Consider the following 26,232-nt stretch of genomic DNA (forward strand, 5'->3'; position numbering starts at 1 on the left):
CTCTTGTAGCGACGAAAGGTAAATTTTTGTTTACAAATTTGCCGTTGTGCACTGCTACAAAACAATATGCCCTGACGTATTTCACAACATTTCTGTCACTTCACACTGTTTTGTTATTTCCAGAGACTCTTTGGAAGTCTTCCTTGGCGCACTCTTTTCAAATTGAGCTCCTTAATATCGTATCTTACGATAGTTTAAAATCAGTATGGAAGCATCTATGTCACATGAGAAAGGTAGCATGAAAAAAGGGCTGGCAGGGGTAGTGACAAGAAAGCAAGAAATGAAGACAGAGGGAAGCGGTCTCACCTGCCTGACACGCGTCGCGCTTCCAGATATTTGCGTAATTCGCACGGTGCATTCTCGGCTGTCCCCTTCCGTCCCGACTTGTCCCGACTTTGCTCGACTGCCGCTCGCTGCCGCTCGGGTCGTGGTCCATATGACAGCACAAGTACGAGAAGCATCTGCGAGATGGGCGCGGGCCGAACCGACGTGTCCGAGGCGCCGTGTGCGGCCGTTCGGAGCTACCAGAGCCGCTCTGTGCTGCGCCGTGCCGTGGAAAGGTGCGAAAACATGCACACAAGACACAGACTGTTCGGCAAAGTATCCATCTCTTGTAGCGACGAAAGGTAAATTTTTGTTTACAAATTTGCCGTTGTGCACTGCTACAAAATTGGAATTTAGCGCTCCTACAAAACAGTAGGCTCTGACGCATTTTAAGAGCACATCCGTCGATTCGCAGTGTTTCGTTATTTTCAACGAGTTCCTAGCACTCTTCCTCCGCGCATTCTTGTTCAAACTGAGTTCATTGCTGTAATTTCACATCTTACGTTTAATACAGTGGTTTAAAATGCTTGTGGAAGCATCTTTGTCGCACCTGAGAGTTTGTATGAAAAGAGGACTGGCAGGTGTAGTGACATAAAATTTAAAAGAAGAGAGGGAGCCAACAGCACCCGGTGTTCCCAGGCGGTCACCCATCCAAGTACTAACCGGGCCCGATGTTGCTTAACTTCGGTGATCGGACGAGAACCGGTGTATTCAACATGGTATGGCCGTTGGCGTCCTTATACAGTAGCCGCACGGCAGAAGAAGGCTTCGCCTCTCCTCCCAACACACGCAATCTCCGTTTTCGGTGGCACATTTGACGCAAAGCACGTCCTTCCACCTCGAAGGCGACGCGCTGTGCGGCGCGCCGCCACGTGGGTCAGACGCACAACACAGCTGCTCGTTGCACCGCCTGTCATTCGTTTGTTCGACAAAGTATCCATCTCTTGTAGCGACGAAAGGTAAATTTTTGTTTACAAATTTGCCGTTGTGCACTGCTACAAAACAATATGCCCTGACGTATTTCACAACATTTCTGTCACTTCACACTGTTTTGTTATTTCCAGAGACTCTTTGGAAGTCTTCCTTGGCGCACTCTTTTCAAATTGAGCTCCTTAATATCGTATCTTACGATAGTTTAAAATCAGTATGGAAGCATCTATGTCACATGAGAAAGGTAGCATGAAAAAAGGGCTGGCAGGGGTAGTGACAAGAAAGCAAGAAATGAAGACAGAGGGAAGCGGTCTCACCTGCCTGACACGCGTCGCGCTTCCAGATATTTGCGTAATTCGCACGGTGCATTCTCGGCTGTCCCCTTCCGTCCCGACTTGTCCCGACTTTGCTCGACTGCCGCTCGCTGCCGCTCGGGTCGTGGTCCATATGACAGCACAAGTACGAGAAGCATCTGCGAGATGGGCGCGGGCCGAACCGACGTGTCCGAGGCGCCGTGTGCGGCCGTTCGGAGCTACCAGAGCCGCTCTGTGCTGCGCCGTGCCGTGGAAAGGTGCGAAAACATGCACACAAGACACAGACTGTTCGGCAAAGTATCCATCTCTTGTAGCGACGAAAGGTAAATTTTTGTTTACAAATTTGCCGTTGTGCACTGCTACAAAATTGGAATTTAGCGCTCCTACAAAACAGTAGGCTCTGACGCATTTTAAGAGCACATCCGTCGATTCGCAGTGTTTCGTTATTTTCAACGAGTTCCTAGCACTCTTCCTCCGCGCATTCTTGTTCAAACTGAGTTCATTGCTGTAATTTCACATCTTACGTTTAATACAGTGGTTTAAAATGCTTGTGGAAGCATCTTTGTCGCACCTGAGAGTTTGTATGAAAAGAGGACTGGCAGGTGTAGTGACATAAAATTTAAAAGAAGAGAGGGAGCCAACAGCACCCGGTGTTCCCAGGCGGTCACCCATCCAAGTACTAACCGGGCCCGATGTTGCTTAACTTCGGTGATCGGACGAGAACCGGTGTATTCAACATGGTATGGCCGTTGGCGTCCTTATACAGTAGCCGCACGGCAGAAGAAGGCTTCGCCTCTCCTCCCAACACACGCAATCTCCGTTTTCGGTGGCACATTTGACGCAAAGCACGTCCTTCCACCTCGAAGGCGACGCGCTGTGCGGCGCGCCGCCACGTGGGTCAGACGCACAACACAGCTGCTCGTTGCACCGCCTGTCATTCGTTTGTTCGACAAAGTATCCATCTCTTGTAGCGACGAAAGGTAAATTTTTGTTTACAAATTTGCCGTTGTGCACTGCTACAAAACAATATGCCCTGACGTATTTCACAACATTTCTGTCACTTCACACTGTTTTGTTATTTCCAGAGACTCTTTGGAAGTCTTCCTTGGCGCACTCTTTTCAAATTGAGCTCCTTAATATCGTATCTTACGATAGTTTAAAATCAGTATGGAAGCATCTATGTCACATGAGAAAGGTAGCATGAAAAAAGGGCTGGCAGGGGTAGTGACAAGAAAGCAAGAAATGAAGACAGAGGGAAGCGGTCTCACCTGCCTGACACGCGTCGCGCTTCCAGATATTTGCGTAATTCGCACGGTGCATTCTCGGCTGTCCCCTTCCGTCCCGACTTGTCCCGACTTTGCTCGACTGCCGCTCGCTGCCGCTCGGGTCGTGGTCCATATGACAGCACAAGTACGAGAAGCATCTGCGAGATGGGCGCGGGCCGAACCGACGTGTCCGAGGCGCCGTGTGCGGCCGTTCGGAGCTACCAGAGCCGCTCTGTGCTGCGCCGTGCCGTGGAAAGGTGCGAAAACATGCACACAAGACACAGGCTGTTCGGCAAAGTATCCATCTCTTGTAGCGACGAAAGGTAAATTTTTGTTTACAAATTTGCCGTTGTGCACTGCTACAAAATTGGAATTTAGCGCTCCTACAAAACAGTAGGCTCTGACGCATTTTAAGAGCACATCCGTCGATTCGCAGTGTTTCGTTATTTTCAACGAGTTCCTAGCACTCTTCCTCCGCGCATTCTTGTTCAAACTGAGTTCATTGCTGTAATTTCACATCTTACGTTTAATACAGTGGTTTAAAATGCTTGTGGAAGCATCTTTGTCGCACCTGAGAGTTTGTATGAAAAGAGGACTGGCAGGTGTAGTGACATAAAATTTAAAAGAAGAGAGGGAGCCAACAGCACCCGGTGTTCCCAGGCGGTCACCCATCCAAGTACTAACCGGGCCCGATGTTGCTTAACTTCGGTGATCGGACGAGAACCGGTGTATTCAACATGGTATGGCCGTTGGCGTCCTTATACAGTAGCCGCACGGCAGAAGAAAACTTCGCCTCTCCTCCCAACACACGCAATCTCCGTTTTCGGTGGCACATTTGACGCAAAGCACGTCCTTCCACCTCGAAGGCGACGCGCTGTGCGGCGCGCCGCCACGTGGGTCAGACGCACAACACAGCTGCTCGTTGCACCGCCTGTCATTCGTTTGTTCGACAAAGTATCCATCTCTTGTAGCGACGAAAGGTAAATTTTTGTTTACAAATTTGCCGTTGTGCACTGCTACAAAACAATATGCCCTGACGTATTTCACAACATTTCTGTCACTTCACACTGTTTTGTTATTTCCAGAGACTCTTTGGAAGTCTTCCTTGGCGCACTCTTTTCAAATTGAGCTCCTTAATATCGTATCTTACGATAGTTTAAAATCAGTATGGAAGCATCTATGTCACATGAGAAAGGTAGCATGAAAAAAGGGCTGGCAGGGGTAGTGACAAGAAAGCAAGAAATGAAGACAGAGGGAAGCGGTCTCACCTGCCTGACACGCGTCGCGCTTCCAGATATTTGCGTAATTCGCACGGTGCATTCTCGGCTGTCCCCTTCCGTCCCGACTTGTCCCGACTTTGCTCGACTGCCGCTCGCTGCCGCTCGGGTCGTGGTCCATATGACAGCACAAGTACGAGAAGCATCTGCGAGATGGGCGCGGGCCGAACCGACGTGTCCGAGGCGCCGTGTGCGGCCGTTCGGAGCTACCAGAGCCGCTCTGTGCTGCGCCGTGCCGTGGAAAGGTGCGAAAACATGCACACAAGACACAGGCTGTTCGGCAAAGTATCCATCTCTTGTAGCGACGAAAGGTAAATTTTTGTTTACAAATTTGCCGTTGTGCACTGCTACAAAATTGGAATTTAGCGCTCCTACAAAACAGTAGGCTCTGACGCATTTTAAGAGCACATCCGTCGATTCGCAGTGTTTCGTTATTTTCAACGAGTTCCTAGCACTCTTCCTCCGCGCATTCTTGTTCAAACTGAGTTCATTGCTGTAATTTCACATCTTACGTTTAATACAGTGGTTTAAAATGCTTGTGGAAGCATCTTTGTCGCACCTGAGAGTTTGTATGAAAAGAGGACTGGCAGGTGTAGTGACATAAAATTTAAAAGAAGAGAGGGAGCCAACAGCACCCGGTGTTCCCAGGCGGTCACCCATCCAAGTACTAACCGGGCCCGATGTTGCTTAACTTCGGTGATCGGACGAGAACCGGTGTATTCAACATGGTATGGCCGTTGGCGTCCTTATACAGTAGCCGCACGGCAGAAGAAAACTTCGCCTCTCCTCCCAACACACGCAATCTCCGTTTTCGGTGGCACATTTGACGCAAAGCACGTCCTTCCACCTCGAAGGCGACGCGCTGTGCGGCGCGCCGCCACGTGGGTCAGACGCACAACACAGCTGCTCGTTGCACCGCCTGTCATTCGTTTGTTCGACAAAGTATCCATCTCTTGTAGCGACGAAAGGTAAATTTTTGTTTACAAATTTGCCGTTGTGCACTGCTACAAAACAATATGCCCTGACGTATTTCACAACATTTCTGTCACTTCACACTGTTTTGTTATTTCCAGAGACTCTTTGGAAGTCTTCCTTGGCGCACTCTTTTCAAATTGAGCTCCTTAATATCGTATCTTACGATAGTTTAAAATCAGTATGGAAGCATCTATGTCACATGAGAAAGGTAGCATGAAAAAAGGGCTGGCAGGGGTAGTGACAAGAAAGCAAGAAATGAAGACAGAGGGAAGCGGTCTCACCTGCCTGACACGCGTCGCGCTTCCAGATATTTGCGTAATTCGCACGGTGCATTCTCGGCTGTCCCCTTCCGTCCCGACTTGTCCCGACTTTGCTCGACTGCCGCTCGCTGCCGCTCGGGTCGTGGTCCATATGACAGCACAAGTACGAGAAGCATCTGCGAGATGGGCGCGGGCCGAACCGACGTGTCCGAGGCGCCGTGTGCGGCCGTTCGGAGCTACCAGAGCCGCTCTGTGCTGCGCCGTGCCGTGGAAAGGTGCGAAAACATGCACACAAGACACAGACTGTTCGGCAAAGTATCCATCTCTTGTAGCGACGAAAGGTAAATTTTTGTTTACAAATTTGCCGTTGTGCACTGCTACAAAATTGGAATTTAGCGCTCCTACAAAACAGTAGGCTCTGACGCATTTTAAGAGCACATCCGTCGATTCGCAGTGTTTCGTTATTTTCAACGAGTTCCTAGCACTCTTCCTCCGCGCATTCTTGTTCAAACTGAGTTCATTGCTGTAATTTCACATCTTACGTTTAATACAGTGGTTTAAAATGCTTGTGGAAGCATCTTTGTCGCACCTGAGAGTTTGTATGAAAAGAGGACTGGCAGGTGTAGTGACATAAAATTTAAAAGAAGAGAGGGAGCCAACAGCACCCGGTGTTCCCAGGCGGTCACCCATCCAAGTACTAACCGGGCCCGATGTTGCTTAACTTCGGTGATCGGACGAGAACCGGTGTATTCAACATGGTATGGCCGTTGGCGTCCTTATACAGTAGCCGCACGGCAGAAGAAGGCTTCGCCTCTCCTCCCAACACACGCAATCTCCGTTTTCGGTGGCACATTTGACGCAAAGCACGTCCTTCCACCTCGAAGGCGACGCGCTGTGCGGCGCGCCGCCACGTGGGTCAGACGCACAACACAGCTGCTCGTTGCACCGCCTGTCATTCGTTTGTTCGACAAAGTATCCATCTCTTGTAGCGACGAAAGGTAAATTTTTGTTTACAAATTTGCCGTTGTGCACTGCTACAAAACAATATGCCCTGACGTATTTCACAACATTTCTGTCACTTCACACTGTTTTGTTATTTCCAGAGACTCTTTGGAAGTCTTCCTTGGCGCACTCTTTTCAAATTGAGCTCCTTAATATCGTATCTTACGATAGTTTAAAATCAGTATGGAAGCATCTATGTCACATGAGAAAGGTAGCATGAAAAAAGGGCTGGCAGGGGTAGTGACAAGAAAGCAAGAAATGAAGACAGAGGGAAGCGGTCTCACCTGCCTGACACGCGTCGCGCTTCCAGATATTTGCGTAATTCGCACGGTGCATTCTCGGCTGTCCCCTTCCGTCCCGACTTGTCCCGACTTTGCTCGACTGCCGCTCGCTGCCGCTCGGGTCGTGGTCCATATGACAGCACAAGTACGAGAAGCATCTGCGAGATGGGCGCGGGCCGAACCGACGTGTCCGAGGCGCCGTGTGCGGCCGTTCGGAGCTACCAGAGCCGCTCTGTGCTGCGCCGTGCCGTGGAAAGGTGCGAAAACATGCACACAAGACACAGGCTGTTCGGCAAAGTATCCATCTCTTGTAGCGACGAAAGGTAAATTTTTGTTTACAAATTTGCCGTTGTGCACTGCTACAAAATTGGAATTTAGCGCTCCTACAAAACAGTAGGCTCTGACGCATTTTAAGAGCACATCCGTCGATTCGCAGTGTTTCGTTATTTTCAACGAGTTCCTAGCACTCTTCCTCCGCGCATTCTTGTTCAAACTGAGTTCATTGCTGTAATTTCACATCTTACGTTTAATACAGTGGTTTAAAATGCTTGTGGAAGCATCTTTGTCGCACCTGAGAGTTTGTATGAAAAGAGGACTGGCAGGTGTAGTGACATAAAATTTAAAAGAAGAGAGGGAGCCAACAGCACCCGGTGTTCCCAGGCGGTCACCCATCCAAGTACTAACCGGGCCCGATGTTGCTTAACTTCGGTGATCGGACGAGAACCGGTGTATTCAACATGGTATGGCCGTTGGCGTCCTTATACAGTAGCCGCACGGCAGAAGAAGGCTTCGCCTCTCCTCCCAACACACGCAATCTCCGTTTTCGGTGGCACATTTGACGCAAAGCACGTCCTTCCACCTCGAAGGCGACGCGCTGTGCGGCGCGCCGCCACGTGGGTCAGACGCACAACACAGCTGCTCGTTGCACCGCCTGTCATTCGTTTGTTCGACAAAGTATCCATCTCTTGTAGCGACGAAAGGTAAATTTTTGTTTACAAATTTGCCGTTGTGCACTGCTACAAAACAATATGCCCTGACGTATTTCACAACATTTCTGTCACTTCACACTGTTTTGTTATTTCCAGAGACTCTTTGGAAGTCTTCCTTGGCGCACTCTTTTCAAATTGAGCTCCTTAATATCGTATCTTACGATAGTTTAAAATCAGTATGGAAGCATCTATGTCACATGAGAAAGGTAGCATGAAAAAAGGGCTGGCAGGGGTAGTGACAAGAAAGCAAGAAATGAAGACAGAGGGAAGCGGTCTCACCTGCCTGACACGCGTCGCGCTTCCAGATATTTGCGTAATTCGCACGGTGCATTCTCGGCTGTCCCCTTCCGTCCCGACTTGTCCCGACTTTGCTCGACTGCCGCTCGCTGCCGCTCGGGTCGTGGTCCATATGACAGCACAAGTACGAGAAGCATCTGCGAGATGGGCGCGGGCCGAACCGACGTGTCCGAGGCGCCGTGTGCGGCCGTTCGGAGCTACCAGAGCCGCTCTGTGCTGCGCCGTGCCGTGGAAAGGTGCGAAAACATGCACACAAGACACAGGCTGTTCGGCAAAGTATCCATCTCTTGTAGCGACGAAAGGTAAATTTTTGTTTACAAATTTGCCGTTGTGCACTGCTACAAAATTGGAATTTAGCGCTCCTACAAAACAGTAGGCTCTGACGCATTTTAAGAGCACATCCGTCGATTCGCAGTGTTTCGTTATTTTCAACGAGTTCCTAGCACTCTTCCTCCGCGCATTCTTGTTCAAACTGAGTTCATTGCTGTAATTTCACATCTTACGTTTAATACAGTGGTTTAAAATGCTTGTGGAAGCATCTTTGTCGCACCTGAGAGTTTGTATGAAAAGAGGACTGGCAGGTGTAGTGACATAAAATTTAAAAGAAGAGAGGGAGCCAACAGCACCCGGTGTTCCCAGGCGGTCACCCATCCAAGTACTAACCGGGCCCGATGTTGCTTAACTTCGGTGATCGGACGAGAACCGGTGTATTCAACATGGTATGGCCGTTGGCGTCCTTATACAGTAGCCGCACGGCAGAAGAAGGCTTCGCCTCTCCTCCCAACACACGCAATCTCCGTTTTCGGTGGCACATTTGACGCAAAGCACGTCCTTCCACCTCGAAGGCGACGCGCTGTGCGGCGCGCCGCCACGTGGGTCAGACGCACAACACAGCTGCTCGTTGCACCGCCTGTCATTCGTTTGTTCGACAAAGTATCCATCTCTTGTAGCGACGAAAGGTAAATTTTTGTTTACAAATTTGCCGTTGTGCACTGCTACAAAACAATATGCCCTGACGTATTTCACAACATTTCTGTCACTTCACACTGTTTTGTTATTTCCAGAGACTCTTTGGAAGTCTTCCTTGGCGCACTCTTTTCAAATTGAGCTCCTTAATATCGTATCTTACGATAGTTTAAAATCAGTATGGAAGCATCTATGTCACATGAGAAAGGTAGCATGAAAAAAGGGCTGGCAGGGGTAGTGACAAGAAAGCAAGAAATGAAGACAGAGGGAAGCGGTCTCACCTGCCTGACACGCGTCGCGCTTCCAGATATTTGCGTAATTCGCACGGTGCATTCTCGGCTGTCCCCTTCCGTCCCGACTTGTCCCGACTTTGCTCGACTGCCGCTCGCTGCCGCTCGGGTCGTGGTCCATATGACAGCACAAGTACGAGAAGCATCTGCGAGATGGGCGCGGGCCGAACCGACGTGTCCGAGGCGCCGTGTGCGGCCGTTCGGAGCTACCAGAGCCGCTCTGTGCTGCGCCGTGCCGTGGAAAGGTGCGAAAACATGCACACAAGACACAGGCTGTTCGGCAAAGTATCCATCTCTTGTAGCGACGAAAGGTAAATTTTTGTTTACAAATTTGCCGTTGTGCACTGCTACAAAATTGGAATTTAGCGCTCCTACAAAACAGTAGGCTCTGACGCATTTTAAGAGCACATCCGTCGATTCGCAGTGTTTCGTTATTTTCAACGAGTTCCTAGCACTCTTCCTCCGCGCATTCTTGTTCAAACTGAGTTCATTGCTGTAATTTCACATCTTACGTTTAATACAGTGGTTTAAAATGCTTGTGGAAGCATCTTTGTCGCACCTGAGAGTTTGTATGAAAAGAGGACTGGCAGGTGTAGTGACATAAAATTTAAAAGAAGAGAGGGAGCCAACAGCACCCGGTGTTCCCAGGCGGTCACCCATCCAAGTACTAACAGGGCCCGATGTTGCTTAACTTCGGTGATCGGACGAGAACCGGTGTATTCAACATGGTATGGCCGTTGGCGTCCTTATACAGTAGCCGCACGGCAGAAGAAGGCTTCGCCTCTCCTCCCAACACACGCAATCTCCGTTTTCGGTGGCACATTTGACGCAAAGCACGTCCTTCCACCTCGAAGGCGACGCGCTGTGCGGCGCGCCGCCACGTGGGTCAGACGCACAACACAGCTGCTCGTTGCACCGCCTGTCATTCGTTTGTTCGACAAAGTATCCATCTCTTGTAGCGACGAAAGGTAAATTTTTGTTTACAAATTTGCCGTTGTGCACTGCTACAAAACAATATGCCCTGACGTATTTCACAACATTTCTGTCACTTCACACTGTTTTGTTATTTCCAGAGACTCTTTGGAAGTCTTCCTTGGCGCACTCTTTTCAAATTGAGCTCCTTAATATCGTATCTTACGATAGTTTAAAATCAGTATGGAAGCATCTATGTCACATGAGAAAGGTAGCATGAAAAAAGGGCTGGCAGGGGTAGTGACAAGAAAGCAAGAAATGAAGACAGAGGGAAGCGGTCTCACCTGCCTGACACGCGTCGCGCTTCCAGATATTTGCGTAATTCGCACGGTGCATTCTCGGCTGTCCCCTTCCGTCCCGACTTGTCCCGACTTTGCTCGACTGCCGCTCGCTGCCGCTCGGGTCGTGGTCCATATGACAGCACAAGTACGAGAAGCATCTGCGAGATGGGCGCGGGCCGAACCGACGTGTCCGAGGCGCCGTGTGCGGCCGTTCGGAGCTACCAGAGCCGCTCTGTGCTGCGCCGTGCCGTGGAAAGGTGCGAAAACATGCACACAAGACACAGGCTGTTCGGCAAAGTATCCATCTCTTGTAGCGACGAAAGGTAAATTTTTGTTTACAAATTTGCCGTTGTGCACTGCTACAAAATTGGAATTTAGCGCTCCTACAAAACAGTAGGCTCTGACGCATTTTAAGAGCACATCCGTCGATTCGCAGTGTTTCGTTATTTTCAACGAGTTCCTAGCACTCTTCCTCCGCGCATTCTTGTTCAAACTGAGTTCATTGCTGTAATTTCACATCTTACGTTTAATACAGTGGTTTAAAATGCTTGTGGAAGCATCTTTGTCGCACCTGAGAGTTTGTATGAAAAGAGGACTGGCAGGTGTAGTGACATAAAATTTAAAAGAAGAGAGGGAGCCAACAGCACCCGGTGTTCCCAGGCGGTCACCCATCCAAGTACTAACCGGGCCCGATGTTGCTTAACTTCGGTGATCGGACGAGAACCGGTGTATTCAACATGGTATGGCCGTTGGCGTCCTTATACAGTAGCCGCACGGCAGAAGAAGGCTTCGCCTCTCCTCCCAACACACGCAATCTCCGTTTTCGGTGGCACATTTGACGCAAAGCACGTCCTTCCACCTCGAAGGCGACGCGCTGTGCGGCGCGCCGCCACGTGGGTCAGACGCACAACACAGCTGCTCGTTGCACCGCCTGTCATTCGTTTGTTCGACAAAGTATCCATCTCTTGTAGCGACGAAAGGTAAATTTTTGTTTACAAATTTGCCGTTGTGCACTGCTACAAAACAATATGCCCTGACGTATTTCACAACATTTCTGTCACTTCACACTGTTTTGTTATTTCCAGAGACTCTTTGGAAGTCTTCCTTGGCGCACTCTTTTCAAATTGAGCTCCTTAATATCGTATCTTACGATAGTTTAAAATCAGTATGGAAGCATCTATGTCACATGAGAAAGGTAGCATGAAAAAAGGGCTGGCAGGGGTAGTGACAAGAAAGCAAGAAATGAAGACAGAGGGAAGCGGTCTCACCTGCCTGACACGCGTCGCGCTTCCAGATATTTGCGTAATTCGCACGGTGCATTCTCGGCTGTCCCCTTCCGTCCCGACTTGTCCCGACTTTGCTCGACTGCCGCTCGCTGCCGCTCGGGTCGTGGTCCATATGACAGCACAAGTACGAGAAGCATCTGCGAGATGGGCGCGGGCCGAACCGACGTGTCCGAGGCGCCGTGTGCGGCCGTTCGGAGCTACCAGAGCCGCTCTGTGCTGCGCCGTGCCGTGGAAAGGTGCGAAAACATGCACACAAGACACAGGCTGTTCGGCAAAGTATCCATCTCTTGTAGCGACGAAAGGTAAATTTTTGTTTACAAATTTGCCGTTGTGCACTGCTACAAAATTGGAATTTAGCGCTCCTACAAAACAGTAGGCTCTGACGCATTTTAAGAGCACATCCGTCGATTCGCAGTGTTTCGTTATTTTCAACGAGTTCCTAGCACTCTTCCTCCGCGCATTCTTGTTCAAACTGAGTTCATTGCTGTAATTTCACATCTTACGTTTAATACAGTGGTTTAAAATGCTTGTGGAAGCATCTTTGTCGCACCTGAGAGTTTGTATGAAAAGAGGACTGGCAGGTGTAGTGACATAAAATTTAAAAGAAGAGAGGGAGCCAACAGCACCCGGTGTTCCCAGGCGGTCACCCATCCAAGTACTAACCGGGCCCGATGTTGCTTAACTTCGGTGATCGGACGAGAACCGGTGTATTCAACATGGTATGGCCGTTGGCGTCCTTATACAGTAGCCGCACGGCAGAAGAAGGCTTCGCCTCTCCTCCCAACACACGCAATCTCCGTTTTCGGTGGCACATTTGACGCAAAGCACGTCCTTCCACCTCGAAGGCGACGCGCTGTGCGGCGCGCCGCCACGTGGGTCAGACGCACAACACAGCTGCTCGTTGCACCGCCTGTCATTCGTTTGTTCGACAAAGTATCCATCTCTTGTAGCGACGAAAGGTAAATTTTTGTTTACAAATTTGCCGTTGTGCACTGCTACAAAACAATATGCCCTGACGTATTTCACAACATTTCTGTCACTTCACACTGTTTTGTTATTTCCAGAGACTCTTTGGAAGTCTTCCTTGGCGCACTCTTTTCAAATTGAGCTCCTTAATATCGTATCTTACGATAGTTTAAAATCAGTATGGAAGCATCTATGTCACATGAGAAAGGTAGCATGAAAAAAGGGCTGGCAGGGGTAGTGACAAGAAAGCAAGAAATGAAGACAGAGGGAAGCGGTCTCACCTGCCTGACACGCGTCGCGCTTCCAGATATTTGCGTAATTCGCACGGTGCATTCTCGGCTGTCCCCTTCCGTCCCGACTTGTCCCGACTTTGCTCGACTGCCGCTCGCTGCCGCTCGGGTCGTGGTCCATATGACAGCACAAGTACGAGAAGCATCTGCGAGATGGGCGCGGGCCGAACCGACGTGTCCGAGGCGCCGTGTGCGGCCGTTCGGAGCTACCAGAGCCGCTCTGTGCTGCGCCGTGCCGTGGAAAGGTGCGAAAACATGCACACAAGACACAGGCTGTTCGGCAAAGTATCCATCTCTTGTAGCGACGAAAGGTAAATTTTTGTTTACAAATTTGCCGTTGTGCACTGCTACAAAATTGGAATTTAGCGCTCCTACAAAACAGTAGGCTCTGACGCATTTTAAGAGCACATCCGTCGATTCGCAGTGTTTCGTTATTTTCAACGAGTTCCTAGCACTCTTCCTCCGCGCATTCTTGTTCAAACTGAGTTCATTGCTGTAATTTCACATCTTACGTTTAATACAGTGGTTTAAAATGCTTGTGGAAGCATCTTTGTCGCACCTGAGAGTTTGTATGAAAAGAGGACTGGCAGGTGTAGTGACATAAAATTTAAAAGAAGAGAGGGAGCCAACAGCACCCGGTGTTCCCAGGCGGTCACCCATCCAAGTACTAACCGGGCCCGATGTTGCTTAACTTCGGTGATCGGACGAGAACCGGTGTATTCAACATGGTATGGCCGTTGGCGTCCTTATACAGTAGCCGCACGGCAGAAGAAGGCTTCGCCTCTCCTCCCAACACACGCAATCTCCGTTTTCGGTGGCACATTTGACGCAAAGCACGTCCTTCCACCTCGAAGGCGACGCGCTGTGCGGCGCGCCGCCACGTGGGTCAGACGCACAACACAGCTGCTCGTTGCACCGCCTGTCATTCGTTTGTTCGACAAAGTATCCATCTCTTGTAGCGACGAAAGGTAAATTTTTGTTTACAAATTTGCCGTTGTGCACTGCTACAAAACAATATGCCCTGACGTATTTCACAACATTTCTGTCACTTCACACTGTTTTGTTATTTCCAGAGACTCTTTGGAAGTCTTCCTTGGCGCACTCTTTTCAAATTGAGCTCCTTAATATCGTATCTTACGATAGTTTAAAATCAGTATGGAAGCATCTATGTCACATGAGAAAGGTAGCATGAAAAAAGGGCTGGCAGGGGTAGTGACAAGAAAGCAAGAAATGAAGACAGAGGGAAGCGGTCTCACCTGCCTGACACGCGTCGCGCTTCCAGATATTTGCGTAATTCGCACGGTGCATTCTCGGCTGTCCCCTTCCGTCCCGACTTGTCCCGACTTTGCTCGACTGCCGCTCGCTGCCGCTCGGGTCGTGGTCCATATGACAGCACAAGTACGAGAAGCATCTGCGAGATGGGCGCGGGCCGAACCGACGTGTCCGAGGCGCCGTGTGCGGCCGTTCGGAGCTACCAGAGCCGCTCTGTGCTGCGCCGTGCCGTGGAAAGGTGCGAAAACATGCACACAAGACACAGGCTGTTCGGCAAAGTATCCATCTCTTGTAGCGACGAAAGGTAAATTTTTGTTTACAAATTTGCCGTTGTGCACTGCTACAAAATTGGAATTTAGCGCTCCTACAAAACAGTAGGCTCTGACGCATTTTAAGAGCACATCCGTCGATTCGCAGTGTTTCGTTATTTTCAACGAGTTCCTAGCACTCTTCCTCCGCGCATTCTTGTTCAAACTGAGTTCATTGCTGTAATTTCACATCTTACGTTTAATACAGTGGTTTAAAATGCTTGTGGAAGCATCTTTGTCGCACCTGAGAGTTTGTATGAAAAGAGGACTGGCAGGTGTAGTGACATAAAATTTAAAAGAAGAGAGGGAGCCAACAGCACCCGGTGTTCCCAGGCGGTCACCCATCCAAGTACTAACCGGGCCCGATGTTGCTTAACTTCGGTGATCGGACGAGAACCGGTGTATTCAACATGGTATGGCCGTTGGCGTCCTTATACAGTAGCCGCACGGCAGAAGAAGGCTTCGCCTCTCCTCCCAACACACGCAATCTCCGTTTTCGGTGGCACATTTGACGCAAAGCACGTCCTTCCACCTCGAAGGCGACGCGCTGTGCGGCGCGCCGCCACGTGGGTCAGACGCACAACACAGCTGCTCGTTGCACCGCCTGTCATTCGTTTGTTCGACAAAGTATCCATCTCTTGTAGCGACGAAAGGTAAATTTTTGTTTACAAATTTGCCGTTGTGCACTGCTACAAAACAATATGCCCTGACGTATTTCACAACATTTCTGTCACTTCACACTGTTTTGTTATTTCCAGAGACTCTTTGGAAGTCTTCCTTGGCGCACTCTTTTCAAATTGAGCTCCTTAATATCGTATCTTACGATAGTTTAAAATCAGTATGGAAGCATCTATGTCACATGAGAAAGGTAGCATGAAAAAAGGGCTGGCAGGGGTAGTGACAAGAAAGCAAGAAATGAAGACAGAGGGAAGCGGTCTCACCTGCCTGACACGCGTCGCGCTTCCAGATATTTGCGTAATTCGCACGGTGCATTCTCGGCTGTCCCCTTCCGTCCCGACTTGTCCCGACTTTGCTCGACTGCCGCTCGCTGCCGCTCGGGTCGTGGTCCATATGACAGCACAAGTACGAGAAGCATCTGCGAGATGGGCGCGGGCCGAACCGACGTGTCCGAGGCGCCGTGTGCGGCCGTTCGGAGCTACCAGAGCCGCTCTGTGCTGCGCCGTGCCGTGGAAAGGTGCGAAAACATGCACACAAGACACAGGCTGTTCGGCAAAGTATCCATCTCTTGTAGCGACGAAAGGTAAATTTTTGTTTACAAATTTGCCGTTGTGCACTGCTACAAAATTGGAATTTAGCGCTCCTACAAAACAGTAGGCTCTGACGCATTTTAAGAGCACATCCGTCGATTCGCAGTGTTTCGTTATTTTCAACGAGTTCCTAGCACTCTTCCTCCGCGCATTCTTGTTCAAACTGAGTTCATTGCTGTAATTTCACATCTTACGTTTAATACAGTGGTTTAAAATGCTTGTGGAAGCATCTTTGTCGCACCTGAGAGTTTGTATGAAAAGAGGACTGGCAGGTGTAGTGACATAAAATTTAAAAGAAGAGAGGGAGCCAACAGCACCCGGTGTTCCCAGGCGGTCACCCATCCAAGTACTAACCGGGCCCGATGTTGCTTAACTTCGGTGATCGGACGAGAACCGGTGTATTCAACATGGTATGGCCGTTGGCGTCCTTATACAGTAGCCGCACGGCAGAAGAAGGCTTCGCCTCTCCTCCCAACACACGCAATCTCCGTTTTCGGTGGCACATTTGACGCAAAGCACGTCCTTCCACCTCGAAGGCGACGCGCTGTGCGGCGCGCCGCCACGTGGGTCAGACGCACAACACAGCTGCTCGTTGCACCGCCTGTCATTCGTTTGTTCGACAAAGTATCCATCTCTTGTAGCGACGAAAGGTAAATTTTTGTTTACAAATTTGCCGTTGTGCACTGCTACAAAACAATATGCCCTGACGTATTTCACAACATTTCTGTCACTTCACACTGTTTTGTTATTTCCAGAGACTCTTTGGAAGTCTTCCTTGGCGCACTCTTTTCAAATTGAGCTCCTTAATATCGTATCTTACGATAGTTTAAAATCAGTATGGAAGCATCTATGTCACATGAGAAAGGTAGCATGAAAAAAGGGCTGGCAGGGGTAGTGACAAGAAAGCAAGAAATGAAGACAGAGGGAAGCGGTCTCACCTGCCTGACACGCGTCGCGCTTCCAGATATTTGCGTAATTCGCACGGTGCATTCTCGGCTGTCCCCTTCCGTCCCGACTTGTCCCGACTTTGCTCGACTGCCGCTCGCTGCCGCTCGGGTCGTGGTCCATATGACAGCACAAGTACGAGAAGCATCTGCGAGATGGGCGCGGGCCGAACCGACGTGTCCGAGGCGCCGTGTGCGGCCGTTCGGAGCTACCAGAGCCGCTCTGTGCTGCGCCGTGCCGTGGAAAGGTGCGAAAACATGCACACAAGACACAGGCTGTTCGGCAAAGTATCCATCTCTTGTAGCGACGAAAGGTAAATTTTTGTTTACAAATTTGCCGTTGTGCACTGCTACAAAATTGGAATTTAGCGCTCCTACAAAACAGTAGGCTCTGACGCATTTTAAGAGCACATCCGTCGATTCGCAGTGTTTCGTTATTTTCAACGAGTTCCTAGCACTCTTCCTCCGCGCATTCTTGTTCAAACTGAGTTCATTGCTGTAATTTCACATCTTACGTTTAATACAGTGGTTTAAAATGCTTGTGGAAGCATCTTTGTCGCACCTGAGAGTTTGTATGAAAAGAGGACTGGCAGGTGTAGTGACATAAAATTTAAAAGAAGAGAGGGAGCCAACAGCACCCGGTGTTCCCAGGCGGTCACCCATCCAAGTACTAACCGGGCCCGATGTTGCTTAACTTCGGTGATCGGACGAGAACCGGTGTATTCAACATGGTATGGCCGTTGGCGTCCTTATACAGTAGCCGCACGGCAGAAGAAGGCTTCGCCTCTCCTCCCAACACACGCAATCTCCGTTTTCGGTGGCACATTTGACGCAAAGCACGTCCTTCCACCTCGAAGGCGACGCGCTGTGCGGCGCGCCGCCACGTGGGTCAGACGCACAACACAGCTGCTCGTTGCACCGCCTGTCATTCGTTTGTTCGACAAAGTATCCATCTCTTGTAGCGACGAAAGGTAAATTTTTGTTTACAAATTTGCCGTTGTGCACTGCTACAAAACAATATGCCCTGACGTATTTCACAACATTTCTGTCACTTCACACTGTTTTGTTATTTCCAGAGACTCTTTGGAAGTCTTCCTTGGCGCACTCTTTTCAAATTGAGCTCCTTAATATCGTATCTTACGATAGTTTAAAATCAGTATGGAAGCATCTATGTCACATGAGAAAGGTAGCATGAAAAAAGGGCTGGCAGGGGTAGTGACAAGAAAGCAAGAAATGAAGACAGAGGGAAGCGGTCTCACCTGCCTGACACGCGTCGCGCTTCCAGATATTTGCGTAATTCGCACGGTGCATTCTCGGCTGTCCCCTTCCGTCCCGACTTGTCCCGACTTTGCTCGACTGCCGCTCGCTGCCGCTCGGGTCGTGGTCCATATGACAGCACAAGTACGAGAAGCATCTGCGAGATGGGCGCGGGCCGAACCGACGTGTCCGAGGCGCCGTGTGCGGCCGTTCGGAGCTACCAGAGCCGCTCTGTGCTGCGCCGTGCCGTGGAAAGGTGCGAAAACATGCACACAAGACACAGGCTGTTCGGCAAAGTATCCATCTCTTGTAGCGACGAAAGGTAAATTTTTGTTTACAAATTTGCCGTTGTGCACTGCTACAAAATTGGAATTTAGCGCTCCTACAAAACAGTAGGCTCTGACGCATTTTAAGAGCACATCCGTCGATTCGCAGTGTTTCGTTATTTTCAACGAGTTCCTAGCACTCTTCCTCCGCGCATTCTTGTTCAAACTGAGTTCATTGCTGTAATTTCACATCTTACGTTTAATACAGTGGTTTAAAATGCTTGTGGAAGCATCTTTGTCGCACCTGAGAGTTTGTATGAAAAGAGGACTGGCAGGTGTAGTGACATAAAATTTAAAAGAAGAGAGGGAGCCAACAGCACCCGGTGTTCCCAGGCGGTCACCCATCCAAGTACTAACCGGGCCCGATGTTGCTTAACTTCGGTGATCGGACGAGAACCGGTGTATTCAACATGGTATGGCCGTTGGCGTCCTTATACAGTAGCCGCACGGCAGAAGAAGGCTTCGCCTCTCCTCCCAACACACGCAATCTCCGTTTTCGGTGGCACATTTGACGCAAAGCACGTCCTTCCACCTCGAAGGCGACGCGCTGTGCGGCGCGCCGCCACGTGGGTCAGACGCACAACACAGCTGCTCGTTGCACCGCCTGTCATTCGTTTGTTCGACAAAGTATCCATCTCTTGTAGCGACGAAAGGTAAATTTTTGTTTACAAATTTGCCGTTGTGCACTGCTACAAAACAATATGCCCTGACGTATTTCACAACATTTCTGTCACTTCACACTGTTTTGTTATTTCCAGAGACTCTTTGGAAGTCTTCCTTGGCGCACTCTTTTCAAATTGAGCTCCTTAATATCGTATCTTACGATAGTTTAAAATGAGTATGGAAGCATCTATGTCACATGAGAAAGGTAGCATGAAAAAAGGGCTGGCAGGGGTAGTGACAAGAAAGCAAGAAATGAAGACAGAGGGAAGCGGTCTCACCTGCCTGACACGCGTCGCGCTTCCAGATATTTGCGTAATTCGCACGGTGCATTCTCGGCTGTCCCCTTCCGTCCCGACTTGTCCCGACTTTGCTCGACTGCCGCTCGCTGCCGCTCGGGTCGTGGTCCATATGACAGCACAAGTACGAGAAGCATCTGCGAGATGGGCGCGGGCCGAACCGACGTGTCCGAGGCGCCGTGTGCGGCCGTTCGGAGCTACCAGAGCCGCTCTGTGCTGCGCCGTGCCGTGGAAAGGTGCGAAAACATGCACACAAGACACAGGCTGTTCGGCAAAGTATCCATCTCTTGTAGCGACGAAAGGTAAATTTTTGTTTACAAATTTGCCGTTGTGCACTGCTACAAAATTGGAATTTAGCGCTCCTACAAAACAGTAGGCTCTGACGCATTTTAAGAGCACATCCGTCGATTCGCAGTGTTTCGTTATTTTCAACGAGTTCCTAGCACTCTTCCTCCGCGCATTCTTGTTCAAACTGAGTTCATTGCTGTAATTTCACATCTTACGTTTAATACAGTGGTTTAAAATGCTTGTGGAAGCATCTTTGTCGCACCTGAGAGTTTGTATGAAAAGAGGACTGGCAGGTGTAGTGACATAAAATTTAAAAGAAGAGAGGGAGCCAACAGCACCCGGTGTTCCCAGGCGGTCACCCATCCAAGTACTAACCGGGCCCGATGTTGCTTAACTTCGGTGATCGGACGAGAACCGGTGTATTCAACATGGTATGGCCGTTGGCGTCCTTATACAGTAGCCGCACGGCAGAAGAAGGCTTCGCCTCTCCTCCCAACACACGCAATCTCCGTTTTCGGTGGCACATTTGACGCAAAGCACGTCCTTCCACCTCGAAGGCGACGCGCTGTGCGGCGCGCCGCCACGTGGGTCAGACGCACAACACAGCTGCTCGTTGCACCGCCTGTCATTCGTTTGTTCGACAAAGTATCCATCTCTTGTAGCGACGAAAGGTAAATTTTTGTTTACAAATTTGCCGTTGTGCACTGCTACAAAACAATATGCCCTGACGTATTTCACAACATTTCTGTCACTTCACACTGTTTTGTTATTTCCAGAGACTCTTTGGAAGTCTTCCTTGGCGCACTCTTTTCAAATTGAGCTCCTTAATATCGTATCTTACGATAGTTTAAAATCAGTATGGAAGCATCTATGTCACATGAGAAAGGTAGCATGAAAAAAGGGCTGGCAGGGGTAGTGACAAGAAAGCAAGAAATGAAGACAGAGGGAAGCGGTCTCACCTGCCTGACACGCGTCGCGCTTCCAGATATTTGCGTAATTCGCACGGTGCATTCTCGGCTGTCCCCTTCCGTCCCGACTTGTCCCGACTTTGCTCGACTGCCGCTCGCTGCCGCTCGGGTCGTGGTCCATATGACAGCACAAGTACGAGAAGCATCTGCGAGATGGGCGCGGGCCGAACCGACGTGTCCGAGGCGCCGTGTGCGGCCGTTCGGAGCTACCAGAGCCGCTCTGTGCTGCGCCGTGCCGTGGAAAGGTGCGAAAACATGCACACAAGACACAGGCTGTTCGGCAAAGTATCCATCTCTTGTAGCGACGAAAGGTAAATTTTTGTTTACAAATTTGCCGTTGTGCACTGCTACAAAATTGGAATTTAGCGCTCCTACAAAACAGTAGGCTCTGACGCATTTTAAGAGCACATCCGTCGATTCGCAGTGTTTCGTTATTTTCAACGAGTTCCTAGCACTCTTCCTCCGCGCATTCTTGTTCAAACTGAGTTCATTGCTGTAATTTCACATCTTACGTTTAATACAGTGGTTTAAAATGCTTGTGGAAGCATCTTTGTCGCACCTGAGAGTTTGTATGAAAAGAGGACTGGCAGGTGTAGTGACATAAAATTTAAAAGAAGAGAGGGAGCCAACAGCACCCGGTGTTCCCAGGCGGTCACCCATCCAAGTACTAACCGGGCCCGATGTTGCTTAACTTCGGTGATCGGACGAGAACCGGTGTATTCAACATGGTATGGCCGTTGGCGTCCTTATACAGTAGCCGCACGGCAGAAGAAGGCTTCGCCTCTCCTCCCAACACACGCAATCTCCGTTTTCGGTGGCACATTTGACGCAAAGCACGTCCTTCCACCTCGAAGGCGACGCGCTGTGCGGCGCGCCGCCACGTGGGTCAGACGCACAACACAGCTGCTCGTTGCACCGCCTGTCATTCGTTTGTTCGACAAAGTATCCATCTCTTGTAGCGACGAAAGGTAAATTTTTGTTTACAAATTTGCCGTTGTGCACTGCTACAAAACAATATGCCCTGACGTATTTCACAACATTTCTGTCACTTCACACTGTTTTGTTATTTCCAGAGACTCTTTGGAAGTCTTCCTTGGCGCACTCTTTTCAAATTGAGCTCCTTAATATCGTATCTTACGATAGTTTAAAATCAGTATGGAAGCATCTATGTCACATGAGAAAGGTAGCATGAAAAAAGGGCTGGCAGGGGTAGTGACAAGAAAGCAAGAAATGAAGACAGAGGGAAGCGGTCTCACCTGCCTGACACGCGTCGCGCTTCCAGATATTTGCGTAATTCGCACGGTGCATTCTCGGCTGTCCCCTTCCGTCCCGACTTGTCCCGACTTTGCTCGACTGCCGCTCGCTGCCGCTCGGGTCGTGGTCCATATGACAGCACAAGTACGAGAAGCATCTGCGAGATGGGCGCGGGCCGAACCGACGTGTCCGAGGCGCCGTGTGCGGCCGTTCGGAGCTACCAGAGCCGCTCTGTGCTGCGCCGTGCCGTGGAAAGGTGCGAAAACATGCACACAAGACACAGGCTGTTCGGCAAAGTATCCATCTCTTGTAGCGACGAAAGGTAAATTTTTGTTTACAAATTTGCCGTTGTGCACTGCTACAAAATTGGAATTTAGCGCTCCTACAAAACAGTAGGCTCTGACGCATTTTAAGAGCACATCCGTCGATTCGCAGTGTTTCGTTATTTTCAACGAGTTCCTAGCACTCTTCCTCCGCGCATTCTTGTTCAAACTGAGTTCATTGCTGTAATTTCACATCTTATGTTTAATACAGTGGTTTAAAATGCTTGTGGAAGCATCTTTGTCGCACCTGAGAGTTTGTATGAAAAGAGGACTGGCAGGTGTAGTGACATAAAATTTAAAAGAAGAGAGGGAGCCAACAGCACCCGGTGTTCCCAGGCGGTCACCCATCCAAGTACTAACCGGGCCCGATGTTGCTTAACTTCGGTGATCGGACGAGAACCGGTGTATTCAACATGGTATGGCCGTTGGCGTCCTTATACAGTAGCCGCACGGCAGAAGAAGGCTTCGCCTCTCCTCCCAACACACGCAATCTCCGTTTTCGGTGGCACATTTGACGCAAAGCACGTCCTTCCACCTCGAAGGCGACGCGCTGTGCGGCGCGCCGCCACGTGGGTCAGACGCACAACACAGCTGCTCGTTGCACCGCCTGTCATTCGTTTGTTCGACAAAGTATCCATCTCTTGTAGCGACGAAAGGTAAATTTTTGTTTACAAATTTGCCGTTGTGCACTGCTACAAAACAATATGCCCTGACGTATTTCACAACATTTCTGTCACTTCACACTGTTTTGTTATTTCCAGAGACTCTTTGGAAGTCTTCCTTGGCGCACTCTTTTCAAATTGAGCTCCTTAATATCGTATCTTACGATAGTTTAAAATCAGTATGGAAGCATCTATGTCACATGAGAAAGGTAGCATGAAAAAAGGGCTGGCAGGGGTAGTGACAAGAAAGCAAGAAATGAAGACAGAGGGAAGCGGTCTCACCTGCCTGACACGCGTCGCGCTTCCAGATATTTGCGTAATTCGCACGGTGCATTCTCGGCTGTCCCCTTCCGTCCCGACTTGTCCCGACTTTGCTCGACTGCCGCTCGCTGCCGCTCGGGTCGTGGTCCATATGACAGCACAAGTACGAGAAGCATCTGCGAGATGGGCGCGGGCCGAACCGACGTGTCCGAGGCGCCGTGTGCGGCCGTTCGGAGCTACCAGAGCCGCTCTGTGCTGCGCCGTGCCGTGGAAAGGTGCGAAAACATGCACACAAGACACAGACTGTTCGGCAAAGTATCCATCTCTTGTAGCGACGAAAGGTAAATTTTTGTTTACAAATTTGCCGTTGTGCACTGCTACAAAATTGGAATTTAGCGCTCCTACAAAACAGTAGGCTCTGACGCATTTTAAGAGCACATCCGTCGATTCGCAGTGTTTCGTTATTTTCAACGAGTTCCTAGCACTCTTCCTCCGCGCATTCTTGTTCAAACTGAGTTCATTGCTGTAATTTCACATCTTACGTTTAATACAGTGGTTTAAAATGCTTGTGGAAGCATCTTTGTCGCACCTGAGAGTTTGTATGAAAAGAGGACTGGCAGGTGTAGTGACATAAAATTTAAAAGAAGAGAGGGAGCCAACAGCACCCGGTGTTCCCAGGCGGTCACCCATCCAAGTACTAACCGGGCCCGATGTTGCTTAACTTCGGTGATCGGACGAGAACCGGTGTATTCAACATGGTATGGCCGTTGGCGTCCTTATACAGTAGCCGCACGGCAGAAGAAGGCTTCGCCTCTCCTCCCAACACACGCAATCTCCGTTTTCGGTGGCACATTTGACGCAAAGCACGTCCTTCCACCTCGAAGGCGACGCGCTGTGCGGCGCGCCGCCACGTGGGTCAGACGCACAACACAGCTGCTCGTTGCACCGCCTGTCATTCGTTTGTTCGACAAAGTATCCATCTCTTGTAGCGACGAAAGGTAAATTTTTGTTTACAAATTTGCCGTTGTGCACTGCTACAAAACAATATGCCCTGACGTATTTCACAACATTTCTGTCACTTCACACTGTTTTGTTATTTCCAGAGACTCTTTGGAAGTCTTCCTTGGCGCACTCTTTTCAAATTGAGCTCCTTAATATCGTATCTTACGATAGTTTAAAATCAGTATGGAAGCATCTATGTCACATGAGAAAGGTAGCATGAAAAAAGGGCTGGCAGGGGTAGTGACAAGAAAGCAAGAAATGAAGACAGAGGGAAGCGGTCTCACCTGCCTGACACGCGTCGCGCTTCCAGATATTTGCGTAATTCGCACGGTGCATTCTCGGCTGTCCCCTTCCGTCCCGACTTGTCCCGACTTTGCTCGACTGCCGCTCGCTGCCGCTCGGGTCGTGGTCCATATGACAGCACAAGTACGAGAAGCATCTGCGAGATGGGCGCGGGCCGAACCGACGTGTCCGAGGCGCCGTGTGCGGCCGTTCGGAGCTACCAGAGCCGCTCTGTGCTGCGCCGTGCCGTGGAAAGGTGCGAAAACATGCACACAAGACACAGACTGTTCGGCAAAGTATCCATCTCTTGTAGCGACGAAAGGTAAATTTTTGTTTACAAATTTGCCGTTGTGCACTGCTACAAAATTGGAATTTAGCGCTCCTACAAAACAGTAGGCTCTGACGCATTTTAAGAGCACATCCGTCGATTCGCAGTGTTTCGTTATTTTCAACGAGTTCCTAGCACTCTTCCTCCGCGCATTCTTGTTCAAACTGAGTTCATTGCTGTAATTTCACATCTTACGTTTAATACAGTGGTTTAAAATGCTTGTGGAAGCATCTTTGTCGCACCTGAGAGTTTGTATGAAAAGAGGACTGGCAGGTGTAGTGACATAAAATTTAAAAGAAGAGAGGGAGCCAACAGCACCCGGTGTTCCCAGGCGGTCACCCATCCAAGTACTAACCGGGCCCGATGTTGCTTAACTTCGGTGATCGGACGAGAACCGGTGTATTCAACATGGTATGGCCGTTGGCGTCCTTATACAGTAGCCGCACGGCAGAAGAAGGCTTCGCCTCTCCTCCCAACACACGCAATCTCCGTTTTCGGTGGCACATTTGACGCAAAGCACGTCCTTCCACCTCGAAGGCGACGCGCTGTGCGGCGCGCCGCCACGTGGGTCAGACGCACAACACAGCTGCTCGTTGCACCGCCTGTCATTCGTTTGTTCGACAAAGTATCCATCTCTTGTAGCGACGAAAGGTAAATTTTTGTTTACAAATTTGCCGTTGTGCACTGCTACAAAGCAATATGCCCTGACGTATTTCACAACATTTCTGTCACTTCACACTGTTTTGTTATTTCCAGAGACTCTTTGGAAGTCTTCCTTGGCGCACTCTTTTCAAATTGAGCTCCTTAATATCGTATCTTACGATAGTTTAAAATCAGTATGGAAGCATCTATGTCACATGAGAAAGGTAGCATGAAAAAAGGGCTGGCAGGGGTAGTGACAAGAAAGCAAGAAATGAAGACAGAGGGAAGCGGTCTCACCTGCCTGACACGCGTCGCGCTTCCAGATATTTGCGTAATTCGCACGGTGCATTCTCGGCTGTCCCCTTCCGTCCCGACTTGTCCCGACTTTGCTCGACTGCCGCTCGCTGCCGCTCGGGTCGTGGTCCATATGACAGCACAAGTACGAGAAGCATCTGCGAGATGGGCGCGGGCCGAACCGACGTGTCCGAGGCGCCGTGTGCGGCCGTTCGGAGCTACCAGAGCCGCTCTGTGCTGCGCCGTGCCGTGGAAAGGTGCGAAAACATGCACACAAGACACAGACTGTTCGGCAAAGTATCCATCTCTTGTAGCGACGAAAGGTAAATTTTTGTTTACAAATTTGCCGTTGTGCACTGCTACAAAATTGGAATTTAGCGCTCCTACAAAACAGTAGGCTCTGACGCATTTTAAGAGCACATCCGTCGATTCGCAGTGTTTCGTTATTTTCAACGAGTTCCTAGCACTCTTCCTCCGCGCATTCTTGTTCAAACTGAGTTCATTGCTGTAATTTCACATCTTACGTTTAATACAGTGGTTTAAAATGCTTGTGGAAGCATCTTTGTCGCACCTGAGAGTTTGTATGAAAAGAGGACTGGCAGGTGTAGTGACATAAAATTTAAAAGAAG

The 26,232-nt window shown here is 49.7% G+C and overlaps 20 non-coding genes across 20 annotated transcripts; all 20 read right to left on the reverse strand.

Moving 5' to 3' along the window:
- Window positions 1-938: 938 nt before the first annotated feature.
- On the reverse strand, window positions 939-1,057 carry LOC126274717 (5S ribosomal RNA). Its single transcript, XR_007550276.1, has one exon. It is a non-coding gene; the product is annotated as a 5S ribosomal RNA (ribosomal RNA).
- Window positions 1,058-2,203: 1,146 nt separating this feature from the next.
- Window positions 2,204-2,322, reverse strand: LOC126274718 (5S ribosomal RNA). The gene has a single exon (XR_007550277.1). It is a non-coding gene; the product is annotated as a 5S ribosomal RNA (ribosomal RNA).
- A 1,146-nt stretch (window positions 2,323-3,468) lies between these two features.
- On the reverse strand, window positions 3,469-3,587 carry LOC126274719 (5S ribosomal RNA). The gene has a single exon (XR_007550278.1). It is a non-coding gene; the product is annotated as a 5S ribosomal RNA (ribosomal RNA).
- A 1,146-nt stretch (window positions 3,588-4,733) lies between these two features.
- Window positions 4,734-4,852, reverse strand: LOC126274720 (5S ribosomal RNA). The gene has a single exon (XR_007550279.1). It is a non-coding gene; the product is annotated as a 5S ribosomal RNA (ribosomal RNA).
- Window positions 4,853-5,998: 1,146 nt separating this feature from the next.
- LOC126274721 (5S ribosomal RNA) lies at window positions 5,999-6,117 on the reverse strand. Its single transcript, XR_007550280.1, has one exon. It is a non-coding gene; the product is annotated as a 5S ribosomal RNA (ribosomal RNA).
- A 1,146-nt stretch (window positions 6,118-7,263) lies between these two features.
- LOC126274722 (5S ribosomal RNA) lies at window positions 7,264-7,382 on the reverse strand. The gene has a single exon (XR_007550281.1). It is a non-coding gene; the product is annotated as a 5S ribosomal RNA (ribosomal RNA).
- A 1,146-nt stretch (window positions 7,383-8,528) lies between these two features.
- LOC126274723 (5S ribosomal RNA) lies at window positions 8,529-8,647 on the reverse strand. The gene has a single exon (XR_007550282.1). It is a non-coding gene; the product is annotated as a 5S ribosomal RNA (ribosomal RNA).
- A 1,146-nt stretch (window positions 8,648-9,793) lies between these two features.
- Window positions 9,794-9,912, reverse strand: LOC126274145 (5S ribosomal RNA). Its single transcript, XR_007549972.1, has one exon. It is a non-coding gene; the product is annotated as a 5S ribosomal RNA (ribosomal RNA).
- A 1,146-nt stretch (window positions 9,913-11,058) lies between these two features.
- LOC126274724 (5S ribosomal RNA) lies at window positions 11,059-11,177 on the reverse strand. The gene has a single exon (XR_007550283.1). It is a non-coding gene; the product is annotated as a 5S ribosomal RNA (ribosomal RNA).
- Window positions 11,178-12,323: 1,146 nt separating this feature from the next.
- Window positions 12,324-12,442, reverse strand: LOC126274725 (5S ribosomal RNA). The gene has a single exon (XR_007550284.1). It is a non-coding gene; the product is annotated as a 5S ribosomal RNA (ribosomal RNA).
- Window positions 12,443-13,588: 1,146 nt separating this feature from the next.
- LOC126274727 (5S ribosomal RNA) lies at window positions 13,589-13,707 on the reverse strand. The gene has a single exon (XR_007550286.1). It is a non-coding gene; the product is annotated as a 5S ribosomal RNA (ribosomal RNA).
- Window positions 13,708-14,853: 1,146 nt separating this feature from the next.
- On the reverse strand, window positions 14,854-14,972 carry LOC126274728 (5S ribosomal RNA). The gene has a single exon (XR_007550287.1). It is a non-coding gene; the product is annotated as a 5S ribosomal RNA (ribosomal RNA).
- Window positions 14,973-16,118: 1,146 nt separating this feature from the next.
- LOC126274729 (5S ribosomal RNA) lies at window positions 16,119-16,237 on the reverse strand. Its single transcript, XR_007550288.1, has one exon. It is a non-coding gene; the product is annotated as a 5S ribosomal RNA (ribosomal RNA).
- Window positions 16,238-17,383: 1,146 nt separating this feature from the next.
- Window positions 17,384-17,502, reverse strand: LOC126274731 (5S ribosomal RNA). The gene has a single exon (XR_007550289.1). It is a non-coding gene; the product is annotated as a 5S ribosomal RNA (ribosomal RNA).
- A 1,146-nt stretch (window positions 17,503-18,648) lies between these two features.
- LOC126274732 (5S ribosomal RNA) lies at window positions 18,649-18,767 on the reverse strand. Its single transcript, XR_007550290.1, has one exon. It is a non-coding gene; the product is annotated as a 5S ribosomal RNA (ribosomal RNA).
- A 1,146-nt stretch (window positions 18,768-19,913) lies between these two features.
- Window positions 19,914-20,032, reverse strand: LOC126274734 (5S ribosomal RNA). The gene has a single exon (XR_007550292.1). It is a non-coding gene; the product is annotated as a 5S ribosomal RNA (ribosomal RNA).
- Window positions 20,033-21,178: 1,146 nt separating this feature from the next.
- Window positions 21,179-21,297, reverse strand: LOC126274735 (5S ribosomal RNA). Its single transcript, XR_007550293.1, has one exon. It is a non-coding gene; the product is annotated as a 5S ribosomal RNA (ribosomal RNA).
- A 1,146-nt stretch (window positions 21,298-22,443) lies between these two features.
- LOC126274736 (5S ribosomal RNA) lies at window positions 22,444-22,562 on the reverse strand. Its single transcript, XR_007550294.1, has one exon. It is a non-coding gene; the product is annotated as a 5S ribosomal RNA (ribosomal RNA).
- Window positions 22,563-23,708: 1,146 nt separating this feature from the next.
- On the reverse strand, window positions 23,709-23,827 carry LOC126274737 (5S ribosomal RNA). Its single transcript, XR_007550295.1, has one exon. It is a non-coding gene; the product is annotated as a 5S ribosomal RNA (ribosomal RNA).
- A 1,146-nt stretch (window positions 23,828-24,973) lies between these two features.
- On the reverse strand, window positions 24,974-25,092 carry LOC126274738 (5S ribosomal RNA). Its single transcript, XR_007550296.1, has one exon. It is a non-coding gene; the product is annotated as a 5S ribosomal RNA (ribosomal RNA).
- Between the last annotated feature and the right edge of the window lie 1,140 nt (window positions 25,093-26,232).

The sequence above is a fragment of the Schistocerca gregaria genome, chromosome 5, assembly GCF_023897955.1.
Source record: "Schistocerca gregaria isolate iqSchGreg1 chromosome 5, iqSchGreg1.2, whole genome shotgun sequence".
In the NCBI taxonomy this organism is placed as follows: Eukaryota; Metazoa; Arthropoda; class Insecta; order Orthoptera; family Acrididae; genus Schistocerca; species Schistocerca gregaria.